The following is a 7112-nucleotide window of genomic DNA, read 5'->3' on the forward strand; positions in this document are numbered from 1 at the left end:
GATGGGCATTGGAGCTAAGCGATAGATGTAGGAACTAAGCGATGGAGCGATGCTGAGGCTTGTTTTACGCAAGGCTAATGAGCTCATCCGGATAAATAGTTGTACCGAGAGATGGATAGACTTGAGTTAGTAGGAGTGGATGAATAAATATTTATGCAAGGGAAATATTATGCATGAGGAGGACAACTCAAGTAGGTGTGTGGCATGGGAGTAGGTGAATGGCAAGAGAGTAGGTGGTAGCAAAACATGGTGCAAATACCCCAAAGTAGAAGGTGCCATGCGTTGGAGGCTTGGTAAAGATTATAAGGATCGTTTCCTTTGGCTTATAAATACCACTACAAGATGTCTCTTCCATTCATAAGTTAAAACCTCTTCAAAGAGCGTGAGGAATAGTGTTAGAGGATGGATTTGAAAGAGACCATGAGTTGGGAGTGAGATCATGCATCGGTTATGAAGTTCCAAGAGGAGGAGATGCTGGCGGACAATAAAGACTAGAAGTAGCATCAACATCGGATGAGGATATCTCCCAGAATACTCATGCATTTGGAGTGATTCTAAAGCCACATAAAAGCTCTGAGAGTCTAGTTTTTAGAGTAGGGCTATTGAAGAAGAAGCTCCAAGGAATCAGACTAGAGAGTGAGGAAAAGACAGAAGAGTCAAGCTGTCGGGTAAGTTTGGGCCAGTCTTGAGACATTTAGAGAATGTTTGTTGAAGGAAGTATCTCGAGATAAGGCTTATAATTATGAGTAATCTAAGCTTAAAACTGAATCTGGATCTTAGGATTGAAAAGAGAGCCCGAGGTGATCAAGGAACTTCTAAAGAGGAAGATTCCTATCCTAATCAAGGTGAGTGGTATATTCTTTTAAGTCTTATGCATATCTTTTAAAGTAAATTATATATGTTGATGTTATGAATGAGTAAATAGCATGAGAATGAGATTATGTGATTGGGATGGTCAGGAGGTCAATAGACCTAGTTCTTGAGCCCGAGAGCAGAGCCTCATAGGATGGCCAGGGGACCGAGAGGTCTAGTTCTTGAGCTTGTGGGAGGAACCTCGTATGGGATGGTCAGAGGGCTGAGGGATCTAGCTTTTGAGCCCATAATCGGGGAGCTATGTGCACATAGGGAACAAAGGGAATACAAAAGAGTAAGCGTTTATAATTAGTAACAGTTAACTATCTACCATGTGTGTAGGTAAAGAATAGACTCATGCTAAGTAGTTATCAGTTAACTATCTACCGTGCGAGTAGATAGAGATCAAAATCATTCAAAGTTGAGGTTTGAGTATTAACCTCGTATTTATGATATGCTTGTTATTATGAGTTGAAATAGACTCTAGAAGTTGCTTACCACTCACTGAACTTTGTGAAGCTCATTCTGTTATTTCATGTTTTTCTTCCCAGGTAGCAAAAGGTGAGGAGTTCCAGAATGCTGCTAAGGTCAAGGTCTGCCACAAGCCACAGTCACATTTCGGAGGGTTTAAGAGTGGTTTTTGTAAACTTTGTAGTTAAGACTTGGATTTGTATAAACATTACATTACTATAATAAGATGGGCCTACTTAATCAGTAGTTGTTATCTCCTTGACTTAAAGTTTACTAAGTGAAGTAAAGAGGTTCAGATGGGCAGTAGATATCACAAAAAGGTGGTATCTGTAGTCCGTCGTGCCTCCCCTTGGGCTCAAGAGGCGGGCTCAGGGCAGGGTGTGACATAACCTCTCGCTGTTATTACAATCACGAACAATATGCTCCTTGAACATCAACCTTTTGACACTACCACTCGGCAACCTTGGTATTCTCGGAGTGAGAATCCATGAGGTGTGGACTCTATGTGAATTTGGTAGAGGAAAGAAGGAAAAAAACGATCAAACTATACGATCAAGTAAGTGGGAGAAAGGTTTTGTCTATCGCATAGACTGATAATAGTTGATCGTTTAGTAAATCTCGCTCTTGTGAGAATCGTATAGCCGATCGTTTAGTCTCTCGCTCAATATTTTACATGATCGTCTAGCAAAGAAAATCTCGCTCGATCATTTAGTATCTCGCTCAATCGTTTACACGATCGTTTAGTCTCTCGCTAGATCGTTTAGTAAATCTTGCTAGATCGTTTATATGATCGTTTAGTAAATCTCGCTAGATCGTTTACACAATTGTTTAGGCTCTCACTAGAGGGTTATCATGTAGTCTCTCGTGAGTAAACTATAAGTTATTCACTAAAAATGAAGTGATCATTTATAAAATGAAAACTTTTTTCATTTTATCCTTCAGTTATTCAAAATTGAAATTAACCTCCCACTTGCACGGTTGATTGAGAAAAGATATAACCAACAAATAATTATCTTATAATTTTTTTTATTATAAATAAATATAATAACTAACTTATCATATTATATTTATAACCTATAGTTTTAATATCACATCATATGTAATATTTAAACCATAGTTCTTTTCTCCTTTATTTAATATAAATCATATTTATATCGATTCCTTCAATTAATGTATCTAATACATCAAATCAATTATATCACATATAATCAATTTAATTATATCATATATAATAAAATTCCCTCTTGTTACTTTGAAAATTTCAAACTAACCCAAAAACTTATTCTCAACTTGAATCTATTGAGCTACCAAGGGGACCTTATGGACCTATAGCTTGAATCTTCAGTGGTACGTGAATAACTAACTAAACTCTTTAGTCACGAGATCCATCATTCGTTAACTGTCGATCACTCCACTAAAGACTGATAGGTACACTCTTCGCACTATAGATATATTTATGTGTCCATATAACCAACCAACAGTGCAATGACCATTCACAAATCGCTCGTAAGTACAATTGAGCCAATTTACCGTTTTGCCCTTGTAGTTACATCTAACTTCTTAAGTACCACTGATTCCTCTAATGAACAATAAGTCATAGTCCTACTATGATTGAGTCCTCTCTTCCAAAAAGAGGGTGTGGCCACTATGTTCAAGATCCGGAATCAGCCCTTAATGGATCAATTTATTTACTTATCCCTGCTTCGGGGAATGAGTGAATTCCGTCTTGTGTAGCTGAGTTCCCAGCTCCCTAATCAGACGAATCCCAAAAAGGTAGGCTTGTTGAGTTGGTAATCTGGCTACTCTCACCCATACTAATCAAAGGACCACCTTTATAGGCAAGAGTTTCCAACTCACTCAGGATTAAGGTCATGTCACCTATGGTCATTTTAGTGAAATATAAGTCTCAATTATCAACGGTGTTATATAAAGAGACTAATCATCTCGTGGTCCAGTCTTATACAAGCTCTTTATATAGGATACCCCCGCTTGCATGTTTCCACATGAATGGTCAGGATCAGGCTATTTGTAGCACTTTACAACACTTGTAACATCTACAAAGCGGGTTGTATCCGTAATGTCACAAGGATAAGATATCCCTTCTTTATCCTTATACTTTAGACCATTTAGGTTATTTCTTAAGGTATGATCCACTTGTATGTCTCACATATATGCTTAAGTTACATGAAATAACCACATATCTTAGTTTTTTGGATTTGAGTAAATGCAAATAAAATAACGTTTATTTTACTAATAACAATGTGTACAAAATGTTTACAAACTACGAGACAACTGGGAGAATTAGGACACCAATCCCAAATAATAAGTTATATATGACAAGCTTGGATCTTAGTTTATTGGTTTTGTGGGTTAATGCTACTAAATGTCAAATAAAATACCTTTTATTTTATTAGATAAATAAATTATTTGTACATTACAATGATACAAGACCCATAAAATTCAGGGTATCAACCCGAACAACCTCATGATAGGCAATTGCAGTAGTATGCATATCAATAGTAGTGGATATGTGAGTGAGGTAAAAGTTAGTTGATCCCATTCAAGAAGTGAACAAATTAGCCAAATATTTGTCCCGATTAATGAAAAGGCCATCAGATAAGGGGTGAATCTCCAAACTAAAAAAGAACGCATATGGCTATTATCTAAAATATGAAATTCACATATCGATTGCCGTTTTAAAGTGAAGATATATGTAGTAGAAGGACTAGTAATAATAACATAATCAACATATAAGAGAAGATAAATTAATGAAGAGCCAATCTAACGCACGAAAAGGGAAGAATCAGTTGTGGAGGTAACAAAACAAAGCATCAACAAATAGAAGGTGGATCATTCAAACCAGGCACGAGCGGCCTATTTGAGTCCATATAGGCTTTTATGCAATAAGAATACATTATTTGGACAAGATTGATTAACAAAATCAATAGGTAGTCATAAATATTGTTTCTTCTAATGTATCATACAGGAAGCCACTTTGGACATCTAACTTATTCAAGGTCCTTGATGATGAGTAGTAAGAGCTAGATAACCTGAATAGTCGGTTACTTGATAATAGGGCTAAAGGTTTCATCGAAATCAAGGTCTCCAACTTGATGATAACCTTTGACTAAAAGACGAGCCTTATAACGTGCTATAGTACCGTCTAGATTAAACTTGATATGAAACACCCATCGACAACAAACCACACTATTCATGGACGAGTCACAAGAAACCAATGACCGTGTACCTTGTTCTTGGAGGGCATTGAATTCTTTAGCCATTGCTTGTCTCCCCTCTCAATATTTGGATGTCTTAATATAAGAGGTGGGAGAAAGTGGAATAGTTGAGCATATAACAAGGTTAGAGAAACCTTTGGTTTCATAATGCCAGATATAGCCCACGTTTACATGGGAATATTTATTACATGGAACATCCAATGGAGTGGAGCGAATAATTAGTACAACTAATTACCAGACGTAAACAAGCAAGCAAGCATGTTGAATCAAGCAAGCATGTTGAATCAGACATATAAGGTAGAGTAATATATACATCATTAATGATGGTTTTTGGGTTGAGGAAGGTTTTTTTGACGATAATGCCAACGGTCAAAGTGTCATCGAAAAAAGTTTTCCCGACAGTTTTTTTTACTTTTCTCAACAGTTTCGTATGTCGAGAAAAATCAAATTTCTTGTAGTAATTAGTGACAAGTAGTACATTAGGACTTGGTGTTATAGGTAAGATAAGGTTTGTGACCGAGGGAAGGGAAAGAAGTAAATGTGACTTGAAGGTAAATACGTTGATGCTTTCGATTTCTGTTCATTTTTGTTTATATACTTTTACAAATTGACAATTTTAATACCTAATTGTAAAATTTTAACATACATTTTATACATAGTGGAAACTCTTCAATATAAATCTATGACTATATTTTAAGAAATTTAGTAGATCAGTGTCATGCTAAAATTTTGACTAAAAATATGAAAAAATGGTAGTATTTTAAAATTCTTTTCTAATAAACTTTTTTTTTTATCAGATTATAAATTTACTCTGTAAACGTGAGATTTGTGCCTATGTGGTCTTAAAATATTTAGAATTATAAATTTAGTTGCAAACTTTGATATATATATTTTTTTAAGATTCATGATTCTACTAGACACAAAAGGTAAAGGGTGGGGTACCACTAAATATAAAATTCAAATCTACATTTAGTAGAACAATTAAGTTTTAAAATTTTTAAATTTGTTAAGAACCTGTTAAACTCAAAATTCAAAGTTCTTGTACCTATTATACACAAATAAAGTTGAACACTTAAGAACTTATTGAATACATTTAAAGATTCATGGACCAAATAAAGGCAAACTTCAAAGTTTAGGCACAAAATTTATAATTTAACTTTATAAAGTTTATTTGATCCCTAGACTTTTAAAATTATAAATTTAGTCCACAAATTTTGCTGTTTCTTACAATTCTCAAATATATTAAAGGGATATTGCATTGGGTAGCAGAATATATTTGTATATTTGCGACCGTGGCTCCACTTGTTTACCTCTGCGTCTATCGCAAAATTCACACACAATTTTTCTCTTTCCTATTTTTTCTCCATCGCATCTCTTTTTTTTTTTTCCACAAGCAAGTTTTAGTTTTTCAATCTTTTTTTTCTTCTTTAATTTTTTTAATCAATCGATTTTTTTAGTATATCAACAATATATCAAATTATTGAGTGATAATAATCTATCAGACATCAATAAGCAAACATATTAAATTTTCTACGAGTACAATTAGAATATCGGATATCAATTAACAAACATATTAAATCTCTAGTCCATCCACATACTATTACATATAAATGGGTAAGAATATTAAATATTTCAAGTGTATCATCCAAATATCAAACATAAGACATAAGTATATCAATCACCGATTAGCAAATACTTGAAGTAAAATATAGGTGTATCAACAATATATCAACAATAATCAATGTAGCAGATGTATCAGTGATTTATTTAACCACAACCAATATGCAGTAACTTATTTTCAGGCAAAGCATGTGTGTAGAGCATTTTGGGCCTTTGATTATTCCAATTGAAATAGGCTTATTATTATTATTATTTTAATTTCTAAAACTTACAATTATTGGACTTCGGGCTTAATTTTCATATTGTGTTTTTCCATTACGGACTTTATTCATTTCAAGCATAGCATTGTATATCAACAGTACATCAATACACAATAAAATAAAATTAAATGTATTATTAGTGCGTATTAGTAGTATATCATTAAGATGATTGCCTAACTAGCTAGTTCATAATTGTGAATACATCAACTATTATCATATTAAAATTTTAAGTACGTTAATAGTTATCAAGTGTTAATCAACACGCATGTTAAAATTCTAAGTACATCATCACACTATCAAGGGCATCAATCAAAGAGGATAAATTCAATGTGTATTAGCAAACTATCAGACATCAATCAATAATCATGCATATTAAAATTCATCGGTTCTAAATACTTGCATATTTCGGCTTGGGCATTTTTTTAGGGGCTTGAGTTTGGATTTGAAAAATAACAAAACTGGTAAATAATAAGATTTATGGCAACTCACATGACATGCACATAGACACAAATTTTCAAATCCCAGTTTTACTCTTGTCTAGTTCGTAACTTTTGTTATTGATGAAACTACAAATATATGGTAAGTGTAGAATCATAAACAATGACGGAGTTCTGTAAACACGGTAATTGTCGATGCTTTAGTTCTCAACTTTCTCTCTATTCGATTCATTTGA

The sequence above is a fragment of the Benincasa hispida genome, chromosome 2 (assembly GCF_009727055.1).
Source record: "Benincasa hispida cultivar B227 chromosome 2, ASM972705v1, whole genome shotgun sequence".
Classification (NCBI taxonomy): domain Eukaryota; kingdom Viridiplantae; phylum Streptophyta; class Magnoliopsida; order Cucurbitales; family Cucurbitaceae; genus Benincasa; species Benincasa hispida.